The sequence below is a fragment of the Symphalangus syndactylus genome, chromosome 1, assembly GCF_028878055.3.
Source record: "Symphalangus syndactylus isolate Jambi chromosome 1, NHGRI_mSymSyn1-v2.1_pri, whole genome shotgun sequence".
NCBI lineage: Eukaryota > Metazoa > Chordata > Mammalia > Primates > Hylobatidae > Symphalangus > Symphalangus syndactylus.
The window spans coordinates 30,515,500-30,542,108 of NC_072423.2; the positions used below are offsets into that span (position 1 = coordinate 30,515,500).

Here is a 26,609-nt window from a genome sequence, read left to right on the forward strand (position 1 = left end):
TTTACTGTCTTCAATCATGAAATTAGATACCATTTAATAGTTAAAGATATGATAATTTAATAATAAAATTTGAGACTCCAAAATTTAACCATGAAAGCAAATTGGAATTCCAGAAAAGTACACCAACTGTCGACATTTTGGAAATATTCTCTTTGTCTTCTTAGTAATAATAACCTTTATAAAATCAATGTTCTAATGTAGAAACAGGCAATTTACTACTTCTACCAGAAATACTTATACTGTTTTAGCATCAGGTATATTTTACTCATGTTTCTTAGAACTTTGGGAAATTATTCAAGAAGAGAGGCATGGTGGTATGCTGGAAAGTCTGCTGGGCTTGAAAGTAGGCAACCCACGCTCCTGTTCCTGTTCTCATTGATGAGTACCCTGACTTCAGGTGAGTCACAGCTTCTCTGGACTTTCATGTCCTTTTGCAAAGTGAGTCTGATCATTTCTAGGATCTTTTCCAGCCCTGAGATTGTATGACCTGCAATAGCTAAGAGATATGGGAAAGTGGGTCATGCAGTTGTTTTCCTAACTCCACAGGCAACAATGTACCTCATTCTTAGCCATCGAAGGCAAATATGAAGGGATGGGAAGCACTCTCTTCACTGCCCATTTGCAAGCAGAATGACTCTTCACTTGATTTTCCGGTGTCTGTATAGTCTCTCACAGAGCCCAGCACATGTGGGCACTCTGTAAATGGCCATCGAGAACTGCCAGGTCTGTGGCTGCTACAGAGCACAATAATGATGATAATGGTGTTGATGATCATGATGATGATGGGCTGGTGTATTGAGGCACCGACCCAACGAAGGCTAATGAGAATGTTTCTAGGGAAGCTTCCTGCATGCCACTCTTCTTCCTTCTACTTCCTCTAGGTTCATCTTCCCTGACTAACAGGGAGCCAGGGCTATAATAACGGGAAGGAAGTCATCATGTGGTTCTACCTAGAAATGCAGGCATCAACTTGAAATGTTTTCTCTTTCTCTTGTAACTCTGGAATATGGCTCCTTGGATTGGAGGTGGCAAATACCATGGGTTAAACAATGTCATTTTGAGCTCTTTCAGTACTGAATGATGCAACATACACCGTATTCTACCCTATTAAAGAAGGAGAACATCAGCTATGTGCCTGATATAGTTTGGCTCTATGTCCCCACCCAAATCTCATCTTGTAGCTCCCATGATTCCCAGGATTTGTGGGAGGGACCTGGTGGGAGATGATTGAATCATGGAGGTTGGTCTTTCTGGTGCTGTTCTTCTGATAGTAAATGGGTCTCACAAGATTTGATGGTTTTTGAAAACAGGAGTTTCTCTGCATGAGCTCTCTCTTTGTCTGCTGCCATCCACTTAAGATGTGACTTGCTCCTCCATCGCCTTCTGCCATGATTGTGAGGCCTCCCGAGCCACGTGGAACTGTGAGTCCAGTTAAACTTTTTTCTTTTGTAAATTGCTCAGTCTTGGGTATGTCTTTATAAACAGCACGAAAACAGACTGATACAGTGCCAAACACCATGTTAGGCATTTTCACATGCATTCTTCTCATTTAATTTTTATAAAACCCTGTAAAATAAGATTATTATTAAAGTACAAGTGGGGAAACTGGGGGTCAGTGGAGCGATATTCACAGACCCATGGAGATTGTTAATGGCTTGGGAAGGGATTAACCCTGCTCATCTGATACAATATTTTCCATCTTCCTCTAGAGTGTCTACCCCTTTGTTTTCTTGGGGAATGGCATATTCTGGATGAATCTGAACCCTAATGTTTTTTAAACCTTGATTACTGCAAAATCAAAAAGGAAAATTCACATTTTAAGGCTCGTTTCAGTTTCTCCAGAGAGATCTGAATTAACCTTTGGGGTAACTGCTATTTGGTTTGTAGGAAATCATTTGATGGGCATTTTTGTCCACCAAAAGTAAAACTGAAAGGTCTTACTCTTTACACATATTGTGTAAAAGATAGGCTTTTTGTTTTTGTTTTGTTTTGTCTGGTGGGTAGAATTGCATCTCTATGGATCATAATTCTTTCTGGAAAGATGTTTTATAAATATTAGTTTTTTTCTTGAGAGATGTATATTTGTTCTTTACTAAACACTCCCTGTCCAATAGTTACTGGAAGGCTGTAGTTGTGACATGGAAGCATATATTTACCAATTCATATTATGGGGGAGGCACTGTCCTTGCTGGGATGCCTGGAAGCAACACTTGCTGTTCTGCTAAAGTCCTTCTGCAGTGTTTTGGAATCCTGAATAACCTAGATTTAGGGTTATGTATTGATGTCATATATTATTTTGTTCCAGTGGATTGTGCTAAAGGGAAATGCACCCGACCAAAATAAACAAATGAATTAATTTAAAAACAGCAAAATCCAGCAAAAACCAGAATCCCGAAAGCACTCCCTGGGGATCCTTAGAAACATGTGGAGGACGGGTCCTGTGCATCCTTTGGTGAGGTATAGTGGGAGTTCAGTCTAATGTGATTTGGGCATCAAAGGAAGTGTGACCTCACATGACACCTGGGACGGGTAGGTAATACTTGGAATCAGTTGTTTCCTGACAACTTCATGTTGGGAAATATTGTATTCATTTTTATTCTTAGGAGATTGTACTTAAACTGTTTCTGCATATTTTTGCCTCCAAAGTAAGTAAAATGGAAGCTTATTCCCATTAAAGATTGTATACTCTTTTTCCTGTGTCCCTCACACAATGAGTAGTTAATAACTGCCTTTGAACTGTAATTGAAAGAAGAAATTTCACCAGATTAAGATTTAGATGCAAAGGTTTTGAATGCTTTTTCACTTTCACATCCTGAATAAATTAATGTAAGAACTGGAAAACCATTTCTTAACTCACTTAAATCCCCCCTGTTTGTTCTTTGCTCTCACTTAACAAGTCCAAAAAATATTTTTCATGACTCTTGTCATCTATTTGCTGCTAAATTGCTTTGCCTAGTTACATAGAGCAATGATTGTGAGCAATCTCTGTGGTTTTGAAGTAAACTATATTTATAGTAAACCCACTATGCATTTTTACAAATTATCCTGTAACTCATTGTCAGGCCAATTTTCAGTGTTCTTATAGATATTAAGACAAAAGACATGGCATAATTTTCATCACTGCAGCATATTTTATTAGAAAGTCTCTACTGTCTCAGGCCTTTAAATAATAATAATAATAATAATAATAAACCCATCAACCAAATAATAGTGAATAGGCTGAGTCCAAAAACCAAGTTTCCCAAATTTCCACTTCTGGAGCAGACTACCACTTGTGCAATATACTTTGAAGCTTTTTCATAATAAACACATTAAAGGCATAAATTATAAAAATGCTTATTACAATTGGTGGTGACAACAATATTGCTTTGGATACAAATAGTCTAATTTATTGCCCTATAAACCTTAGCCATCTATCCTGGTTAGGAAAAGAGTCCTCACCTGTGTTCTTATTGGTTCATATTTACTTATTAATGCTGAGAGAATATTTACTCCTTATATAACCATTCAGTAACATGCTCAGTAAAATGGCATTTGCAAGTTCTCCTTTGTTCACAAATTTCCATCTTCATAGCGAATTTTCCAAAATGATTACAGATAAAAACCATTTTAAGAACTTCTTTCTGTACCTCAGAAATATGTAAAGAAAAGAGGAATCAACATATATTGAGGACCTGCAATGCACTAGGCACTGTGATCTACAATATCATATCAGTTGATTATCCTCCTTTAATAGAAGAATAATGGCAGCAAATAGCAAATGCGATGTACAATAATTTAAATGCTCTTGTTCTCAGTGGTTTCTTCTTTGCAGTAGCTCAGGATAGCAACCAGACCTGAGATTCTTTTCAGCTTATACGCTGTTGATGGTAAGTGCAAATGAAAACCTCAGCTTACAAACCAAAGGTTTTAGCCCTAAGCCCAAATATGTTATAACAAATATCCATTCAAGAAAGAGTCTCTAAAAAGGTATTTTCTCCTCAAAATGGGAAAATAAGTTTTCGTATCCAGACTCATTCAAAACTGATGGTTCTTATACTAAAGTGGGAGGATTTCAACTTGGAATCTGGAGTTGCTAACATGATTTTGTTGTATTTTTAAGAGGGCTTTTGAAGAAGCTCATAGAGTTTCTTAGATATCAACAATGTGGTTTAGATACAGTTTTGGAAGAAGTCTGTGTAAATTAATCAAACCCATGTGGAATAAATCTTTAAAGAATACATATAAGATTTAATAACTGGTTTGAAGCAACTTAAAATATTAGGGAAAAGGTCTGTGACCATTCTTTGCCGGCTATCTGTCCAACTTTGAGAATTTAAAATCACATTCGAAATGTAATAATAGCTCTTAAAATTGGCTAATAATCTTGCCAAAAAATTATCTTTGCTGCCTTTTCTCTTTTCCCCCCCCCTTTTTTTTTTAAGATGGAATTTCACTCTGTCACTTAGGCTGAAGTGAAGTGGCGTGATCTCAGCTCACTGCAACCTCCGCTCCCAGGTTCAAGCAATTCTCCTGTCTCAGCCTCCAGAGTAGCTGGGATTATTAGCATCTGCCACTATGCCCGGCTACTTTTTGTATTTTTAGCAGAGACAGGGTTTCACCATGTTGGCTAGGCTGCTCTCGAACTCCTGACCTCAGGTGATCTACCTACCCATCCAGGCCTCCCAAAGTGATAGGATTACAGGCGTGAGCCACTGAGCCTGGCTTTTGCTGCTCTTAGCCCTCCATCATCTTGAACAGAACTCCACTCAATAAATTATCATGACTAGGCACAGTGGTTCACACCAGTAATCCCAGCACTTTGGTTGGCCAAGGCAGGGGAAGACTTGAGGCCAGGAGTTAGAGACCAGTCTGGCTAACATGGCAAAAATGTGCCTTTACTAAAAATACAAAAATTAGCCAGGTATGCTGGCATACACCTGTAATCCCAGCTATTTGGGAAGCTGAGGCACTAGAATTGCTTGAACCTGAGAGTTGAAGGTTGCTGTGATCCAAGATGGCACCACTGCACTCCAGTCTGGGGGACAGAGCTAGACTGTGTCTCTAATTAATTAATTAATCAAGTGAAATTTGTCACAGAAGTTGCTTTACATGATGCGGGCTTTCAGGAAACCTGCAGATTTATAACTTCACAATTGAAGCTGATGTATATCAGGAAAAAGTGATTAACAAGATCATCTCGATCCTATGTCATACTATATACAAAAATGAACTAACTCAAAATGGATATTCAACTTAAATGTAAGAGTAAAAACAATAAAACTCTTAAAAGAGAACATAGGAGTAATCCTTCCTGACCTTGGATTAGGTAATGGTTTCTCAGATATGATACAAATAAGTGACAAAAGAAAAAAGTAGATAAATTGAACTTCGTGAAAATTAAAAACTTTTGTGTTTCAATGGACACATTAGAAAGGTTAAAAGACAATGCACAGAATGGGAGAAAATATTTGCAAATGGTATAACTAATAAGAGACTTGTGTCCAAAATATATAGAGAACTTATACCATGCAACATTAAAAAGACAATCCAATTAAAAAATGGGCAAAGGATTTGAATAAACATTTCTCCAAAGAAGATATACAAATGGCCAATAAGCACATGAAAAAATGTTCGAAAGCATTAGTCATTAAGGAAATGCAAATCAATACCACAATGAGATACCACTCCACACTTTCTAGAATGTCTAAAATCAAAAAGACAGATAATAACAAGTGTTGATGAGGATGCAGAGAAATTGGAAACCCCATACTGCTGGTGGGAATGTGAAACGATGCAGCCACGTTGGAAAGTAAGCTTGCAGTACCTGGAAATGTTAAAACATAGGGTTACATGGCGTAGCAATTCCAGTTCTAGGTATATAAACAATAGAACTGATGACATATGTTCACACAAAAACCTGCACATGAATGTTCACAGCAGCATTATTCATAAGAGTCCCAGAGTAAAAACAACCCAAATGTTCACGAATTGATGAAGGTATAAACAAAATGTGTTGTACCCTTACAATGTAATATTATTTAGCAATAAAAAGTAGTGAAGTACCAATAAATGCTACATCATGAATGGAACTTGGAAATATGCTAAGTGAAAGAAGCCTGTCACAAAAGGCTACATATTAGATGATTCCGTTTATATGAAGTGCCCAGATGGGCAAATCCATAGAAAGTACAGTGGTGGCTTTTAGGAACTGAGAATGGGGAGCATGGGGAGTGGTTGCTAATGGGTATGGGTTTATATTGGTAATTCAAGCTGCTATAACAAAATACCAAAAACTGAGTGACTTAAAAAACAAAAATTTATTTCTCACAGTGCTGAAGGCTAGGAAGTCCAAAATCAAGGTGCCAACTGATTTGATTCCTGGTGAGGGCTGTCTTCCTAGCCTGCAGATGGCCACCTTCTCATTGCATGCTCACATAGCCTTTCCTCAGTGGGGCATGTGCATGGAAAGAGAGAGAAAGAGCTGACTCTCTTCCTCTTCTTATAGGGCTTCCAGTCTTATGGGATTAGGACTCCACTCTTATGACCTGATTTAATCTCATTATCTCCTAAAAGTGCTAGCTTCAAATAATATCACATTATGGATTAGGGCTTCAAAATATGAAATTTGGGGAGATACAAATATTCAGCATTTGCATATTTGCAAATAACTCTGTTATTTGTATGATTATTTGCATAACAGGGTTTCTTTCGGGGGGTGCTAAAGATTTTTAAAAATTAGATAGTGGTAATACTTGCACAACATAGTAAATATCTAAAAATCACTTAATTATATACTTTAAATGGTAAATTTTATACTATAGGAATTTTACCTCAATAAAGCTATTATTAAACAAATAGAAAACAAACAAGACCATCTTGAAACAAATAGTTCTTTCTATATTGTATATTATTGAGGGTGGTGGGTCCACAGGTTTATACAAATAGCAGCTTTTTGTAAAATTCCCCCTCCCTTCCAATAGTAAAAGGCAATCATCCTGGGCTTTTTTTTTTTTTTTTTTTTTTTTTTTTTATGGGGGGGCGCTATCCATAACGCATAACATGCTTTATGAGTAGGCTTGTTGTTTGTTCATGTTAGTAAAATCCCTTTGGCATTTCTGCTAAAGAATACTTGCTCAAAGGCAAGTGTGAAGGTTCAGTATTTTTAGCTTCTAATGACCTCAGAGTTGTTCCTTATGCTTCTAGGTTCCATGCATGTGTATGTGTTAGCCATGGAGACTGGTCATGTACACACACTTTCAAGAAATTACCTCAGAAGGAAACACTTGAGCAGCAATGGTCAGAAGGGCATGGGAGCATTTAACATGTTGCTATTGGGATAAATGTTGGATTCCTCATTACTGGACATCCTCTTTGAACATTTACATGTTTCCCATATGCCTGATATACTTTAGCCTTGAAAATATCTTTGGTTTGTTTTGGGCTTGTTCTATAGGTCATCGTTAGATCAAACAATAGGTTCTTAAGCAGAAATGCAGGTGCATGTATTAATAAATCCCAACCAATTTATTATGCATCTGCATTCCTGACTCATATAGATGACCTAAGTATGCACAGGCTTTCCTGAACCCTCACACCCCTGCTCTGATGACTCGTGTAGCTCCATATTTGGGGGACTTACAAAAAATGATATCTTCATAGATAAAGAATAACTTGATTTATTGCATTACCTACTAGTAGCTAATTTCTGCAAATAAATTTAGACTAAACTGATCATTTTGGCATCTAGTTAGGGTTTCCTAAGATTTCACATACTGTGGTTTTGTCTCATACTACACTGGGTTTGGGAGTCTTCCTAGAAGGAATAATGCTTAAATGCAGTTTTGAAGGAGAATATGCCTGGAGATTTCCAGGCCGAACAATAAGGGGAAGCCACTCTAGGAAGAGGAAATTGCATGTGCATGTAAAGTTTGGAGACAATAAAGGGCATAAATGGGGATCAAAGAATGCACTGGAGGAATCATGCAGATTCCACTGGAAGGGCAAACAAGAGTCAAGGCAAAAAAAGTGCCTGACTTTGCCCAAATAATTGACACTTCTTTGCTTTGAAACCAGTGGAGTGCCATTTGAGGATTTTTAACTGGAAAATGGCACAATTAAGGGATTTTCCCCTTTGTTAAGTGTTAAGTGTCATTTTGCTTTCAGAGTCCACCTTAATGACATACGGGCTGGGTGAGGATTACATTGAAGGTGGGCGAATGTGAAGGCTAGAGACATTGTGAGGAGAGTTCTGGTAATTCAAGGGAAAGGCAATGAGAACAATAATGAGGACATGGGAAGTGGAATGGAAATAATTCAGTGTGTTCAAGAAATAGGAGTAGAATCAACTGGGCCACAGAAGCAAATGAAAGAGAAGAAAGAATTAAGTATAATTTCCAGAGGTCTCCCAATCAAGAAGCTGAATAAAAAAGAGTATTTGGGGAGAAAGTAAGTTCTTTTGTTGATATGTTGTATTTGAAGTGTTCAGTAGGCAGTTGGAGACATAATTCTGAGCTTTAGTAACATGTCTCATTAGAAATATGTATTTGAGTTGGGTGCGGTTGCTCTCAGCACTTTAGGAGGCTGAGGTGAGAGTACTGCCTGAGCTTAGGAGTTCGAGACCAGCCTGGGAAACATAGTGAGATCTTGTCTCTACTAAAAATTCAGAAACATCAGCCAGATATGGTGGTGCCTGCCTATAGTCCCAGCTACTTGGGAGCCTGAGGCGGGAAGATCGCTTGAGCCTGGGAGACCAAGGCTGCAGTGAGCCATGATCATGCCACGGCATTTCAGCCTGGGAGACAGCAAGATTCTGTCTCAAAAAATAAAATCTGAATATGTATTCGATACCTGTTAGCATATTTAAGATATTGGAGTAAATGAAGAACCCCAGGGGATGTTAATAGGTGAGCCCTAGGAAAGGGGAAGAGAGATGAGAGATGAGAGAAAAGCCAAAGAAGGAGGCTGAAAAGGTATTGTCAGAAATGTCGAAAGCAAAAGGAGACAGCGTAGAATAGAAGCAAGAGAGAGTGGTGCCCTCAAAGCCAAAAGAACAGAGAGTTCCAAGTGGAGACAATGAGTGTAACCTGCTCTTTCAGGAAATGGAGGGCTCAGGCAGATAAGGAAGTAAATACAGCAGACAGGAAGTGAAGGGAATGGTTTTGTTTGGTTGGTCAGTTTGTTCTTTGAAGAGACTTTTGTATATTTATAGGCTGAGAGGAAGAGATAGGAGAGGTTAAAGACAGTATGTAGTTGAGAAGAAAAGATGAACAAATAGCATACCCTTAAAAAGCAATACAATATTTTGTTACATATTAGTCAATATGTAACAAATGCTTTATGGACTGGGTGGATGTGGAAGATTATGATGGCCTCCAATGATTAAAAGTTTCAGGAAGGCACAAAGCATAGGCAACCCTACTGAGGATGAAGTATACACCTCTTCATTTCTATTTCCAAATTAAGTGGCTTTGGAGGTAGTCATGCTGTATCTTTCTTGGATTGATTCTCCATTCTTATTTACAATCATGTTGATGTGATAATAGTATTACCTAAGAGGAAGGCTTACTGTAAGGAAAAAATTGAGAGCAACTAGAAGAGTGCCAGTTAGCATTTAAAGTACATTGGGCTGCTTTTTTTATTGCTAGGTTTCCAACCAATGTCCTGTCTGTAAGCCAGTCAAGTTCACAGCATGACCACCATCTCCCCTCCTTTCTCCACCAGTATTTCCATGATAAATTGTATGTCTGGGCAATGTGGAGGTGCTCTCCTCAAGGCTATTTTAAGAATTGTTCTTATAACATGGTTCATCAGATATTAAACTAGGTATAATAAATATAAGGAATTTTTCTTGCATGAAGTTTTTTCTCCACCGGCTGTCAGCTTGGTGAAGAACATCATAAATTACCCTGACAGCTATAGTGGCTGGTCCAGAGTTGTTCTGCCAAAATGGAGAGTTCGAAATTCATAGAATATAGTCTCATTTCTACTCCTTGCACTAATTGTACCAAGACTGGTTAATGACATATATCCAAGGAATAGAAAGTAAGGAAATCGAGGTTATGCTGATAAAGATACAGAATCCATTTCTGAATGCTGATGGGGTTAGGAAAGCTAATGGGATGGGAGGTGCTAATGTGATAAAAACAGTCAAATGATCAAAAATAGTTCCTACTAAATAGCATTGATATAACACATTATAGAACATTTGCATACACTATAACTCTTATGTTTTGCATATGAAATCTGCATTAGGTATTTTTCCCTGTGATACAAAATGAGAAACTGAAGACTACCCAAGTTTCTGCAGGCAAGGAGTGGGCCCAGACTGGACACCAGTCTTCTGCCCCAATCCCATCTCCCTGCTTTGGACCACATTATAACTATTGTTTTCTTGATTTGTGTCCAAAAAGAACACTCTTTTCTGATGGTTTCTGCCAGAGTATAAATGTGGTCCTTCCTGCATTGAAATACTAATAATAGTTCACATTTACTGGGAACTTAAGCTATACCACACTTTGCTCTAAGGTCTTTATATTAAATCTCTGAGGTAAGTACTATGACAATTCCTATACTAGGGATGATAAATCTGAGGCATTGAAAGGTTAAGAAACTGACTTGAGGTCACATACCTAGTAAGTGGTGGAGGTGATGAATGCCAAGCCCTGTGCCAAATGCTTTTACATGGATTATTTCATTTAATTTTGATCAAAATCCACATTAGTACTCTGCTAGGTATTCACATTCTCCCTATTTTTTGTAGGTGCAAAAGATGTAGTTTAGAAATATGTATTATAATAGAGCCTGAATCAGGTCACTTATGTATTAGTATAAAACAAGTTTCTGTCCACATGGAGCTAATAATGATACTTAAACAGGTAACTTAAATAGTATAAAAAGACATTAGGGACCCTACATAATGAATGACTGAGATCATTGTATCTGACACATTTAACTTCCCAAATATTTCATTCGAATTTTATTTTGGAAGCAAATTCTCAATGAAACAATTGCTTCATTGCTAACATACTATATGGATTATTCTTTTTGTTTTTGTTTTGTTTTGTTTTGTTTTTTGAGGCAGTGTCTGGCTTTGTTGCCCAGGCTGGAGTGCAGTGGCACAATCTCAGCTCAATGCAGCCTCCACCTCCCAGGCTTAGGTCATCCTCTTCCCTTAGCCTCCAAAGTAGCTGAGACTACAGGCACACACCACCACATCTGGCTAATTTTTGTATTTTTAGTGGAGATGGTGTTTCGCCATGTTGACTGGACTGGTCTTGAACTCCTGGGCTCAAAAGATTCACCCGCTTCAGCCTCCCAAAGTGCTGGGATTACAGGTGTGAGCCACTGTGTCTAACCTGTATGGATTATTCTTGATAAGCTAGTTTTATAAACTCCAGTTGTATTGCTAAAAGATAAGACCCTTACAGATGACCAATCCTGGCTTTTGCTGCTGTATTCAGCAGATTCTTACCTTCTGCCTCTGATATGAAGACTGCTAGTTGTTCTTCATAGTCTGTTGTGGGCTTGAAAATCAGTCAAACATTTCAGAATTGTGGTTAAAGACTAAATAGGCACTTATAAACCTCAGGAACATACACATAAATAGAATATATTTTTAAAACCTACAATTAACTACTAATAAAATTATAAACAAGATGTCTCCATAAGACAAGAGCAAATTTAAAATGTATTTGTACTAATAGAAGAGAGAGAAAGTAGGGAAATCAAAGTATCAGAAATTGTTCATTCATTTAATATTTATTTGTTGAGTGTCTCCAATGAGACAATCACTCTTATAGTGGCAAACACAAATAAATTCAACACTTGAAAGTGGATTGAATTTCCTAATGAAAGGCATAATATTCACGTTGTAATAAAAATAAAATCCCATTATATTCTCTCCACCAAAGACACACACACAAAGCAAAATAGCTTGGGTACACTGGAAATTAAAGGAAAGCTGAGATGTTCCAAAGCAAAGGCTAAGAAAGAGTCAGAGTAGAAATGTCAGTCTTAAAGGAGAAAAGTCAAGGAATAAGAATAATAGGGTAACTTTATACTGATAAAAATTATAATTTTTATATCAGGTATATGAGTCATAAACCATTATATATCAAATAATACTTTATCAAGAAGCATATGTGAAACACAGTTGTATTCTGCCTCTTTACCCTTAGAGGTTTCCATCAATAATTGACCACATTACACATTCCCATAAGATTATAATGAAGCTGAAAAACACTGTAGTCATTATAGTGTCATGGTGCAACACCTTACCCATATGACCATGGTGATGCTGGTATAAATAAACCTACTGCACTGCCAGTTGTGTAAAAGCATAGCACATACAATTATATACAGTACATAATACTTGATAATGATACTAATTACATTACTGGTTTACATATTTACTATATTATATTTTAATCTTTATTTTAGAGATGGCAGCTCCGTGCATGTTATTGCTGTTGAAGACCCAGTAGAACAAGATGTGGATGTAGAAAGCAGTAATACTGGTGACCCTGACTCTGAGTAGACCTTGGCTAATGGTGTGTGTTTGTGTCCCAGTTTTTAACAAAAAAAAATTTAAAAAGTAAATAAATTTTTAAATAGAAAAATATGTAGAACAAGGATAAAAAGAAATATTTTGCACAGCTGTACTGTGTGTTTTTGTTTTAAGCTAAGTGTTATTACAAAAGAGTCAAAAAGTAAACAAAAATAAATAGCCCAAATGCCCATGAGTCAATGAGTGGATAAAGAAATTGTGGTATATATATATACACCATGGAATACTATTCAGCCATAAAAAGAATGAAACAATGGCATTCACAGCGACCTGGATGGAACTGGAGACCATTATTCTAAGTGAAGTAACTCAGGAATGGAAAACCAAACATCACATGTTCTCACTCATAAGTGGGAGCTAAGCTATGAGGATGCAAATGCATAAGAATGATATAATGGACTTTACGGATTTGGCGGAAGGGTGGGGGAGGGTGATGGGTAAAAGACTATAAACTGGGTTCAGTGTATACTGCTTGTGTGATGGGTGTACCAAAATCTCACAAATCAACAGTAAAGAACTTACTCGTGTAACCAAACACCACCCATTGCCCAAAAACCAATAGAAATTAGGAAGAGAGCAGCGGATCTCCCAGCACAGTGCTTGAGCTCTGCTAAGGGGCAGACTGACTCCTGTAGTGGGTCCCTGACCCCCATGCCTCCTGACACGGAGACACCTCCCAGCAGGGGTCGATGGACACTTCATACAGGAGAGCTCTGGCTGGCATCTGGTGGGTGCCCCTCTGGGACAAAGCTTCCAGAGAAGGAGCAGGCAGAAATCTTTGCTGTTCTGCAGCCTCCACTGGTGATACCCAGGCAGACATGGTCTGGAGTGGAGCCCCAGCAAACTCCAGCAGACCTGAAGAAGAGAGGCCTGACTGTTAGAAGGAAAACGAACAAACAGAAAGCAATACCATCAACATCAACAAAAAGGATGACCACACAAAACCTCCATCCAAAGGTCACCAACAGCAAAGACCAAAGTTAGATAAATCCACGAAGATTAAGAAAAACCAGTGCAAAAAGGCTGAAAATTCCAAAAACCAGAATGCCTCTTCTCCTCCAAAGGATCACAACTCCTCACCAGCAAGGGAACAAAATTGGATGGAGAAGGAGTTTGACGAATTGACAGAAGTAGGCTTCAGAAGGTGGGTAATAACAAATCCCTCTGAGCTAAAAGAGCATGTTCTAACCCAATGCAAGGAAGCTAAGAACCTTCATAAAAGGTTAGAGGAATTGCCAACTAGAATAGCCAGTTTAGAGAAGAACATAAATGATGTGATGGAGCTGAAAAACAGCACAAGAACTTCATGAAGCATACACAAGTATCAATACCTGAATCGATCAAGTGGAAGAAAGGATACCAGAGATTGAAAATCAAGTTAATGAAATAAAGTGTGAACACAAGATTAGAGAAAAAACAACGAAAAGGAATGAGCAAAGACTCCAAGAAATATGGGACTATGTGAAAAGACCAAACCTACATTTGATTGTTGTACCTGAAAGTGACAGGGAGAATGGAACCAAGTTGGAAAACACTCTTCAGGTTATTATCAAGGAGAACTTTCCCAACATAGCAAGACAGGCCAGCATTCAGATTCAGGAAATACAGAGAACACCACAAAGATACTCCTTGAGAAGAGCAACCCCAAGACACATAATTATCAGATTCACCAACGTTGAAATGAAGGAAAAAATATTAAGCACAGCCAGGGAGAAAGGTCGGGTTACCCACAAAGGGAAGCCCATCAGACTAACAGTGGATCTCTCTGAAGAAACCCTACAAGCCAGAAGAGAGTGGGGGCTAATATTGAACATTCTTAAAGAAAAGAATTTTCAACCCAGAATTTCATATCCAGACAAACTAAGCTTCATAAGTGAAGGAGAAATAAAATCTTTTCCAGACGAACAAATGCTGAGGGATTCTGTCACCATCAGGTCTGCCTTACAAGAGCTCCTAAAGGAAGCACTAAATGTGGAAAGGAAAAACTGGTACCAGCCACTGCAAAAACAAACCAAAATGTAAAGACCATTGACACTATGAAGAAACTGCATTAACTATTAGGCAAAATAACCAGCTAGCATCATAATGACAGGATTAAATTCACATATAACAATATTAACCTTAAATGTAAATGGGATAAATGCCCCAGTTAAAAGGCACAGACTGGCAAATTGGATAGAGTCAAGACTCATTGGTGTGCTGTATTCAGGAGACCCATCTCACATGCAAAGACACACATAGGTTCAAAATAAAGGGATAGAGGAAGATTTACCATGCAAATGGAAAGCAAAAAAAAAAAGCAGGGTTGCAATTCTAGTCTCTGATAAAACAGATTTTAAACCAACAAAGATCAAAAAAGATAAAGGAAGGCATTACATAATGGTAAAGGGATCAATACAACAAGAAGAGCTAACTATGTTAAATATATATGCACCCAATACAGGAGGACCCAGATTCATAAAGCAAGTTCTTAGAGACCTATAAAGAGACTTAGACTCCCACACAATAATAGTGGGAGACTTTAACACCCCACTGTCAATATTAGACAGACCAATGAGACAGAAAATTAACATGGATATTCAGGATTTCAATTCAGCTCTGGACCAAGTGGAACTAATAGACATCTACAGAACTCTCCACTCCAAATAAACAGAATATACATTCTTCTCGGCACCACATAGCACTTTTTTTCTAAAATCAACCACATAATTGGAAGTAAAACATTCCTCAGCCAATGAAAAAGAACAGAAATCATAATAAACAAACAGTCTCTCAAACCATAGTACAATCAAATTAGAACTCAGGATTAAGAAACTCACTCAAAACCATACAACTACATGGAAACTGAACAACCTGCTCCTGAATGACTACTGGGTAAATTACGAAATTAAGACAGAAATAAATAAGTTCTTTGAAACCAATGAAAAGCAAGACACAATGTGCCAGAATCTCTGGGACAAAGCTAAAGCAGTGTTTAGAGGGGAATTTATAGCACTAAATGCACACAGAAGAAAGCGGGAAAGATCTAAAATCAACACCCTAACATCACAATTAAAAGAACTAGAGAAGCAAGAGCAAACAAATTCAAAAACTAGCAGAAGACAAGAAATAACTAAGATTAGAGCAGAACCGAAGGAGATAGAGACACAAAAAATCCTTCAAAAAAATGAATGAATCCAGGAGCTGGTTTTTTGAAAAGATTAACAAATAGATAGACCAATAACCAGACTAATAAGAAAAGAGAGAAGAATCAAATAGACACAATAAAAAAATGATAAAGGGGAGATCACCACTGATCCCACAGAAATACAAACTACCATCAGAGAATACTATAAACACCTCTATGCAAATAAACTAGAAAATCTAGAAGCAATGGATAAATTCCTGGACACATACATCCTCCCAAGACTAAACTAGGAAGAAGTCAAATCCCTGAATAGACCAATAACAAGTTCTGAAATTGAGGCAGTAATTAATAGCCTACCAACCAAAAAAAGCCTCGGACCAGATGGATTCACAGCCGAATTCTACCAGAGGTACAAAGAGGAGCTGGTACCATTCCTTCTGAAACTATTACAAACAATCCAAAATGAGGGACTCCTCCCTAACTCATTTTATGAGGCCAGCATCATCCTGATACCAAAACCTGGCAGAGACACAACAAAACAAGAAAATTTCAGGCTAATATCCCTGATGGACATCGATGCGAAAATCCTCAATAAAATACTGGCATACCAAATCCAGCAGCACATTAAAACGTTTATCCACCACAATCAAGTTGGCTTCATTCCTGGGATGCAAGGCTGGTTCAACATACACAAATCAATAAATTTAATCCATCACATAAACAGAACCAATGACAAAAACCACATGATTATCTCAATAGATGGAGAAAAAAACCTCAATAAAATTCAATACCCCTTCATGCTAAAAACACTCAATAAACTAGGTATTGATGGAATGTATCTCAAAACAGTAAGAGCTATTTATGACAAACCCACAGCCAATATCATACTGAATGGGCAAAATCTGAAAGCATTCCCTTTGAAAACTGGCACAAAACAAGGATGCTGTCTCTCACCACTCCTATTCAACATAGTATTGGAAGTTCTGGCCAGGACAATCAGGCAAGAGAAAGAAATAAAGGGTATTCAAATAGGGAGAGAGGAAGTAAAATTGTCTCTGTTTGCAGATGTTATGATTGTGTATTTAGAAGACCCCATTGTCTCAGCTCAAAAACTCCTTAAGCTGATAAGCAAATTCAGCAAAATATCAGGATACAAAATCAATGTACAAAAATCACAAGCATTCCTATACACCAATAATAGGAAAACAGAGAGCCAAATCATGAGCAAACTCCCATTCACAATTGCTACAAAGAGAATAAAACACCCAGGAATACAACTTACAAGGGATGTGAAGGACCTCTTCAAGGAGAACTACAAACCACTGCTCAAGGAAATAAGAGAGGACACAAACAAATGGAAAAACATTACATGCTCATGGATAGGAAGAATCAGTATCATGAAAATGACCATACTGCCCAAAGTAATTTATAGATTCAATGCTATTCCCATCAAGTTGCCATTGACTTTCTTCACTGAATTTAAAAAAACTACTTTAAATTTCATATGGAATCAAAAAAGAGCCCATATAGCCAAGACATTCCTAAGCAAAAAGAACAAGGCTGGAGGCTTCATGCTACTTGACTTCAAACTATACTACAAGGCTACAGTAACCAAAACAGCACGATACTAGTACCAAAACAGATATATAGGCCAATGGAACAGAACAGAGGCCTCAGAAATAATATCACACATCTTCAACCATCTGACCTTTGACAAACCTGACAAAAACAAGCAATGGGGAAAGTATTCCCTATTTAATAAATGGTTTTGGGAAAACTGGCTAGCCATATCCAGAAAACTGAAACTGGACACCTTCCTTATACCTTATACAAAAATTAACTTGAGATGGATTAAAGACTTAAACATAAGGCCTAAAACCATAAAAAATCCTAGAAGAAAACCTAGTCAATACCATTCAGGACATAGGCATGGGCAAAGACTTCATGACTAAAACACTAAAAGCAATTGAAACAAAATTCAAAACGGACAAATGAATCTAATTAAACTAAACAGCTTCTACACAGCAAAAGAAATTATCACCAGAGTGAACAGCCAACCTACAGAATGGGAGAACATTTTTGCAATCTATCCATCTGACCAAGGGCTAATATCCAGAATCTACAAGGAACATAAACAAATTTACAAGAAAAAAGCAAACAACCTCATCCAAAAGTGGGTGAGGGATATAAACAGGCACTTTTCAAAAGAAGACATTTATGCAGCCAACAAACATATGAAGAAAAGCTCATCATCATTGGTCATTAGACAAATGCACATCAAAACCATGATGAGATACCATCTCACACCAGTTAGAATGGTGATCATTAAAAAGTCAAGAAACAACAGATGCTGGAGAGGATGTGGAGAAATAGGAACAGTTTTACACTGTTGGTGGAAGTATCAATTAGTTCAACCATTGTGGAAGACAATGTAGTGATTTCTCAAGGATCTAGAACTATAAATACTGTTTGACCCAGCAGTCCCATTACTGGGTATATACCCAAAGGATTATAAATCATTCTACTATAAAGACACATGCACATGTATGTTTACTGCAGCACTATTCACAATAGCAAAGACTTGGAACCATCTCAAATGCCCAACAATGTTAGGCTGGATAAAGAAAATGTGGCACATATACACCATGGAATACTATGCAGCCATAAAAAGGAATGAGTTCATGTCCTTTGCAGGGACATGGATGAAGCTGGAAACCATCATTCTCAGCAAACTAACACAAGAACAGAAAACCAAACACCACATGTTCTCACTCCTAAGTGGGAGTTGACCAATGAGAACATACGGGCACAGCGAGGGGAACATCACACACCGGGGCCTGTCAGGGGATGGGGGGCAAGGGGAGGGACAGCATTAGGAGAAATACCTAATGTAAATGACAGGTTGATGGGTGCAGCAATCTACCATGGCAGATGTATACCTATGTAACAAACCTGCACGTTCTGCACGTGTATCCCAGAACTTAAAGTATAATACAAATAAAATAAAATAAAAACAGTTTTACTTCTTCCTTTCAAAAAAAAACAATAGAAATTTAAAAAAATTATAAAGTAAAACAGTAAGCTAAGATTAATTTATTATTGAAGAAAGCTTTTTCTATAAATTAGTGTAGCCTAAGTGCACAATGTTTATAAAGTCTACAGTAGTGCACAGTAATGTCCTAGCCCTTCATCACTCACTCATTGACTCACCCAGGCAACTTCCATCCTGCAGGCTACATTCATGGTAATTGCTCTATACAGGTATATCATTTTTTAATCTTTTATACCACATTTTTACTGTATCTTTTCTATATTTAGATACTCAAATATGTGTTGAAATTGCCTACAGTATTTGATATAGTTTGGCTGTGTCCCCATCTAAATCTCATCTTGAATTCCTACATACTGTGGGAGGGACGGGATGGGAGTTAATTCAATCATGGGGGCAGGTCTTTCCCGTGCTGTTCTTATGATAGTGAATAAGTCTCATGAGATCTGATGGTTTTATAAGGGAGAGTTTCCCTACACAAACTCTCTCTTTGCCCTCCACCATCCATGTAAGACATTACTTTGCTCCTCCTTGCCTCCTGCCATGATTGTGAGGCCTCCTCAGCCACATGGAACTGTGAGTCAATTAAACCTGTTTCCTTCTAAATCACCCAGTCTCAGGCATGTCTTTATGAGCAGCATGAAAATGGACTAATATAGTATTCAATACAGTAACATGCTATATAGATTTCTAGCCTAGAAATAGTAGGCTATACCATATATATCCCAAGTGTGTGGTAGACTACACCATCTAGGTTTGGAATACAATCTATGATCACACAACAGTAAAATTGCCAAACAATGCATTTCTCAAAAGCAAGACATTACTAAAGTCATAAGAGGGAAATTTGCCTCTACGCAGTATTAGTGAGTGAGGGAGAGTCAGGGCAGGGTTCTATATGACAGGCAAAACTGAAGAAAAACTGAATGAACTTTAAGTAGGATACATCTAAAGAGATTTATATCTAGGCAACCAACCCACAGTCAAATGGTCCAAAGACGAAGAGAATTAAAGAAGCAAGAGAAAAGCATCTCATCAGGGACAAGGGATCCCTAATGAGATTCACAGCTGAGTCCTGAGTCCTGAGCAAAGTTTTGTATACAATTGAAATTAAGTATTATTTCAAACTAATTGTCTTAAGTTAAAATGTTAATTGTAGTCCTCAGGACAACCAGTAAGAAAGTAAATTTAAAATATAGAGCAAAAGAAGTAAGATAATTAATAAGGTATATCAGAAACTATCTATTTAACACAAAAGAAGGCAGTAATGAAAGAATAGATGAACAAAAAAGACATAAAAGACATAGAAAACAAAATTTAAAATGGTAGATGTAAAACCTATCTTATCAATAATTGTATCAAATATAATTCATTTAAATTTTCATTAAGTGCCTGTGAAGATATATAAGTTAAGTTTGAGTAGTTAATTCTTTTGGGAAGCATTCTCATCAGTCGAATACGGCGTATTAAATTTGCCTGAGAAACAATCAGTGGCCAAAACATACTTCTCTTGAGGCAGAACAATCTCTTCAGGAAGAGTTTCCAGCCTTTCCATGAGGTCCCCTCCCAAGTATAGACACCCAGTGTTTGTTCAAAACAGGGCTTAGACTGCCATTTCCTTTTCAACAGAGTGCTCTTTAAAACCACCAGAGTTTCTTCATCAATATCTTTTATGCTGTCTCCATATGAAGGTTGCAGCTCTGAGTAAACAGTATAGCAGGAAGCAAAGGAGAGCTGGCACATTGGCATGTGGCCTCTTGGGAGGTGTGGCCCTAACATGTGGAGGACAGCAGTTGGAGCTGGAGATAGAGTCTGTGTAGAAAATGTATCATGGGACTGCAACATGGTAGACAATCGTTGTTTTTGACAACTGTGAGCCTGTTTCCTTTTGGAAAATTACCTTCCCCCATCATATGCAGTCTGGGACAATCAATCAAAGAATCCTGCCCTCTCCTTAGCCAAGGATGCCAATCACTCTCATTCTCAAAGCTGATTCATCCCATGGGCAGCATGTATAAGTACAGTTGTCACTGAGAGCTGCTACTGACATCTCCACATCTGCTGGCTCCTGGCTTTTCTGAACCCAGTTCTCCTTGCTAAACTTACCTATATTTAAATTTTTGGTATTGGCTTCATCATGGATTTTTTCACATTCATTTAAAACACAAACTATTGCATTAAAACATTATTTATCTTGATTAGTGAGCTTTTTGACATCCCTTAAATTTGGCATCTGAGGAAACTGCTTCACTTGCTTCATCATGGTCCTGGCCTATCTCTAGCCTTTGATGCTGTAAATGAACTCTGTTTTGCTTTAAATAATCATAATTGTAACCTAAAGAACCTGGCTTATTCAAAGAAAAGAAGAATGAAAATCTAATATAATACATCCAAAGAAAAATGCTGCTGCCCACTTGGAAATCTCAAGAAGAAAACTAGAAAAACTACTAAGGTCTCTTAGTAAGGTGGCTGGTCCAAAAATACACAAATATTGATGGCTTTAATGTAAGAAATACTAAATATCCCAATTAAATGTAATGAAAAAGTATTCCATTTACTTTATACATACATATATGTAATCTAGAAATTAACAAAAAAATGCAGGCCCTCTATGAGAAAAATTATAATACTTTATTGAGGTACATAGCACAGGCCTAAATAGATGGTGAGCTTCAATCCAGGAACCCATATTCCTGGGTTGGAGCATTCAATATTATAAAAATGTCTGTTTTTCTACAAATTTAATGTTTGATTTTTATGCAGTTCTAATCAAAACCTCTTCAAATATTTTAATTGGCCAACTTATCCTAAAATTATTCTAGAAAAATAAACTTGTTAGAGCCAAGAATTTTTTAAAGGATGATTTGCCCTGTCAGATTATAAAGTAAATTATAAAACTATAAGATTTAAGAGTATTTAACATGTAACTTTCATCCCAGAATAGATCAATGAAACAGATCAAATAGTCTTTTTGAAATAAACTAATGTAGAGATATAAGAAATTAGCACAAATTAAATTAGGAAGTTCAATTCAGTTGCAAATGATGGATTAATCAATGTACACTATTGTCACAGTTAGGTAGCCATTTAAAAGAAAATTAAAATTTCTAGGTTACTCATGCACCAAAATAAATCCCAGAAGAATTAAAGTGTTAAAAGTGAATGCTCATACACATATGCATTGTTGACTACTTAAGCAAGGGTTGTGCTTTCAAAATAAGATAATAAAGTCAGAAAATTATGGAAAACATTGGCCTATTTGACTATAAGAAAATAGAAAATATCAATTATCTAATTAATTAAAATGAGGTGAAAACACTAAGTAATCCATTAAACAGAGAGGGGAAATAATGAAAAAATTTGACAAAGTTCTCTCCTTGAAAAGAATATCAGCCTAAGCAGTTTTAGGATTTTGTTCTACCAAATTTTAAATAACTGATAATAAATGGATAATAATTTACCTTTAAGTAGATGCCTAGATAGAAAAATAGCTTGAATTTTAAAAAGAAAGAAAAGAAATAAAATGATGAATGTCAAATTTGACGTCTTTAAAAGAATGACATATAAAAGTCATCTTCTAATAGTATTTTATCCCAAACTAAATGTTTTAATTATGATTTCTCCACCTATAAGTCAATATTGACAGATTTTGAGAGGGAAAATTATGATAATCTTAGTAAATACTAAAAAATGTGTTTGATAAATTTCCAGTAAAAGCTCTCACTGTCTGAGGAATAGAAGAAAGATTCCCTAAAATGAATAAATATAATGTGATAACAACTGTTAATTTCCCCAGTATCTATTCTCCCTCCCTTCCATGGTGGGAAGATTTTTAGCCAAACATAAGACTAAAAATCACATTTGTTGCTCAACAGAAAATTACATTTCTTAGCCTCCCTTGCACAGAAGTGTTCCCATGAAATTAGGTTCTGTTCAATAGGATGTGAGTAAAAGTGATGAGTGCAAATTCTGGGCTGTGCCCTTAAAAAGAAGAACTGTACCCTCCTTTTGTATTCCTTTCTTCCTGATGTCTGAAACACAGAAATGATGGTGGTAGCTGGAATGGCCCTATGAGGTCATGAAATAGAAGCTCTGTATTTTCTAGAACAGAGCAGCAAGATAGAAAGATACTGAGACCCTGATAATGGCATAGGTAAGCTACTAGACCACCCAGCACTGCTTACTCCCAGACTGTTAATGTGAAGCACTATTATTTGGGATTTTTCTATTATAGCAATTACATCTATATCCTAATACATATAATTACCAGAAATCTAAAGCGAACATTATCATCGTATTTGTTTATAATCTTCCTTGAAGTATCAATAAAAGCAAAGTTGCCTGCTATTACTATTACAAATTGACATTATGCTAGCAAACTAGCCAATGCAATAAGAAAATAAAAAGAATGAGAGCACAATTAAAGGAGCTAATTTAACGTTACATTCAAATGTATGATGATCTATCAAAATTTTGAAAGAGTCAACTGAAAAATTATTAGATGTCTCTCTCCAAATCCAATGCAAGGTCCATGTCAATGTGTCGATGCACAAACAATATGCAATTTTTAAAAGACATGAAAAAACGAGATGTAATTTATTATCACTATAGAATTTTAACATAGCTAGAAATAAATCTAATGAGAAGTATGCAAGACCTATAAGAAAGAGAAATATAAAACTTTATTGTGGGAACTTGAAGATGACCCGACTAGTGAAAAGACACACTATGTGCCTTGATGGAAAGACAATATTATAAAGAGGTCAATTTCCCCCAAAATAACATAAAATATGGAACACCCCTAATCAAAATCCCAAAAGAAATATTTTTAAAGGAGCTCTGTGAGCCAATTATACAGTTCATTTGAAAGAGAAAAAACAAAAGATTGGCTGTGAAATTTTTGAAAAATAATAGTCAAAATAGATTTTCCCCACCAGGTATCAGAGCATTATATAAACAGTAATAAATACAATGTTACATTAGATCTTGGACAAAATAAAGTTTAAGAATATGTATATATGTGCACACATGCACACACACACATACACAGTTTTAGGATATGGCCATGAAGACATTTCTAGACAGTAATAGACAATTCATTTATTAGAACCGGGACAACAGGATACTCTACAGAAAAAAAAAAAAAACTTAGATGTTTCCCTCCACCATACAGAAAATTTAAATTCTACATAGATTAAAAATTTAAACGTTGTTAATCTATATTGTTACAGAATAGAAAATTAGAGGAAAATCAGAAGATAAAAATGAAAACTATGATAGTACCACATAAAAATGAATAACCTCTTAACAAGGAAAGATGGTAAAACAATGTTAAAAGAGAAGGAAGAGCTTGAGAGAAAACATTTGCACAGCATATAGCAGACAAAGCCTTAATATATACAATATGTAAAGATGTAAAGTAGGCTCAACTTAAAATTAAGAAATGAATACGAAGAGGCAATTCAAAGAAGAAATACACACGGTCACAAACATTGGAAAATATGTTCCACTTCACTGTAATTAGGGAAATACAAATTAAAACAGCATTGAGATTGTATTTTTCACCAGATTGGCAAATATTTTAAATTTTCATAGCATCCAGTGTGAGAAAACAGAAATTTCTCATTCACTGTTAATAGAAGTGTAAACTGGTGCGGTCTTACTTAAGGACAACTTGGCAGGAACTATCAAAATTGAAATTATGGATACCCTTTCATCCACATTCCAGGAGCTTATCTTAAAGAAATACTTGCAAATAAGTGTAAACGTATCTTCACAAATTTTTGATACCATTTTTTATCATAGTAAAAATTTTAAATTGACCTAAATGTCTGCCAGAGGAGAATTTACTGGCATAAATAGTGTTTTTCTTTCTTAACCCATTTTTTAAAAATGAGAATAAAGTCATGTATCTATGCAGTTAAAAACAATAAGCAAGACAAGGTGATCATGTTAATAGAAAAAAATGAATCTGTGATGTGACAGTCTGTGTGTTTTTTAATGGTGAAATTAACTAGTTAACGTTAAGTTCCTAAGTTGAATGAAATTCCTAAGTTAAAATGTTATAATGAATTCTAGAAACTTAAATTCTAAAGTTCACTTTGAATGTAAGTAGCAACAATGGTTAAAGAAGTTACAGTACTTCTACTAAGTACAATATGCTGATATATCAGTAATTGTTATTACTGATAACAATTTTCTACTAAAATAAATGCCTGCACAAGATACTAAATGAAAAAATAGAGAAAGGCCCTTCTCTATATGATATAGTCTCAACTATGTTGAGTTAAAATACGTATAATGACTCTAAACAAATACACCAAAATCATTAAGTGATTTTTATATGAATGAATTTTGGGTGGTCTACCCTTTTTTCAAATGTTTTCCTCCATTTTCCAAACTTTTTAAAAGAAATGTTTGTGAAAACAAAACTTTATTTTATAAAGCTGTTTGGAAAAGCTTGATGGCACATTCTGCAACATAAGCTGCCCAGGCGCAGGGCTCTGGGGATGCTAATTAGAAAATGATGAGTTAATTAAAGTTGTGTGCTTAGTCTCTATAGCAAGGATTTCCTTTAATCCAACAGTGGTTTTCTCTCCATTTGCAGAATGTGGTTTCTGGATGAAAAACTGAGAACAGACTGACCCTCTGGCCACAGCTACTCACGTCAGGGACGCATAGTTGCAGGTGCATGCTGTTTGGTTTGGTTTGCCAAGTCAAAATAGTTGCGTTTCCCGCTGCGATGAGAGTTTCCAACTTCAGAAGGGGCAAGAGAAATTCTAAACAGTTTGCCCTTTGCAGATGTATTGAAATAGTACTGAAATTTACTGATTTTCCCTCATGCTTTTTTCCGTGCTTTTATCACTACCCTGAAAATAAACAAGGAGAAAAGGCAAGCATACCAAATGTGTTCTCAGTTGCTGAGCAAAAGGAGGTTTTCCTGAGTAGTATGGCTGCTTCAGTGCTCCTGGCTTGACATGAGAGCAAACAGAGAGAAATATAAAAGCCACACTTTTCCCCTCAAGAACACAACTTTATTACAGGGACTTGAATAAGACAGTAGGACTTGTACCAAAGCCACCATACAGGAATTAGGGACACTGTCTCACAGGGAGCCACAGGAAGCCGGAAACCTTGGGACATAATCCCCTCCCAACTTCCTTAGGGGCTTTAGACAACCACTTTGTTCTCTAGTTCAGTTTCCTCTCTCCCAATCCCCACCAAGGTGTTTCAGCATTAATTAGCTACTGCTAATTAAGGCCACAAAGCTGAAAAGCACCATTGTATATGGCAGTAGAGAGACGAATCCCTTCATTATCTCTTACTGAGGCTTCCATTCAGGATCACAGAACACACCCTGAGACTATCCCCTCATTGGCGTAGCATTCTCAAATCAGTGCCCTCCACAGTCACGCACATCTCAGCCACACACCCTGCACTGTGGCTTCTGTCACCTATAGTCAGAAGAGTCTAGGACACAGAGGGAAGCAAGAGAATCTCCAAATCAGCCCAGAATAATTTGGGGGAAAGAATTCTAAACAAGTGCATCTTGCAATGTTGGGCTTAAGCTCTCAATAAAACTTTCTCAACAGCCTCCTGCTCTTGGAGTGGGGCCACGTAGGGCCATTTTCGGAGTAGAAAGGGAATCCATTTTGGGAATAGAAAGTAGGGCCAGCAGGTGAGGTGGCTCATGGCCATAATCCCAACACTTTGGTAGGCCTAGGCTGGCAGATCACCTGAGGTCAGGAGTTCGAGACCAGCCTGACCAACATGGTGAAACCCCGTCTCTACTAAAAATACAAAACATTAGCTGGGCGTGCTGGCAGGCGCCTGTAATCCGAGCTACTCTGGAGGCTGAGGCAGGGGAATCATTGAACCTGGGAGGC

At 36.9% G+C, this 26,609-nt stretch overlaps 1 long non-coding RNA gene across 1 annotated transcript; it reads left to right on the forward strand.

Moving 5' to 3' along the window:
• Nucleotides 1-276: 276 nt before the first annotated feature.
• Nucleotides 277-12,502, forward strand: LOC129492856 (uncharacterized). The gene is made up of 3 exons (XR_008660979.2): nt 277-397; nt 1,311-1,421; nt 12,421-12,502. It is a non-coding gene; the product is annotated as an uncharacterized lncRNA (long non-coding RNA).
• Nucleotides 12,503-26,609: the final 14,107 nt, after the last annotated feature.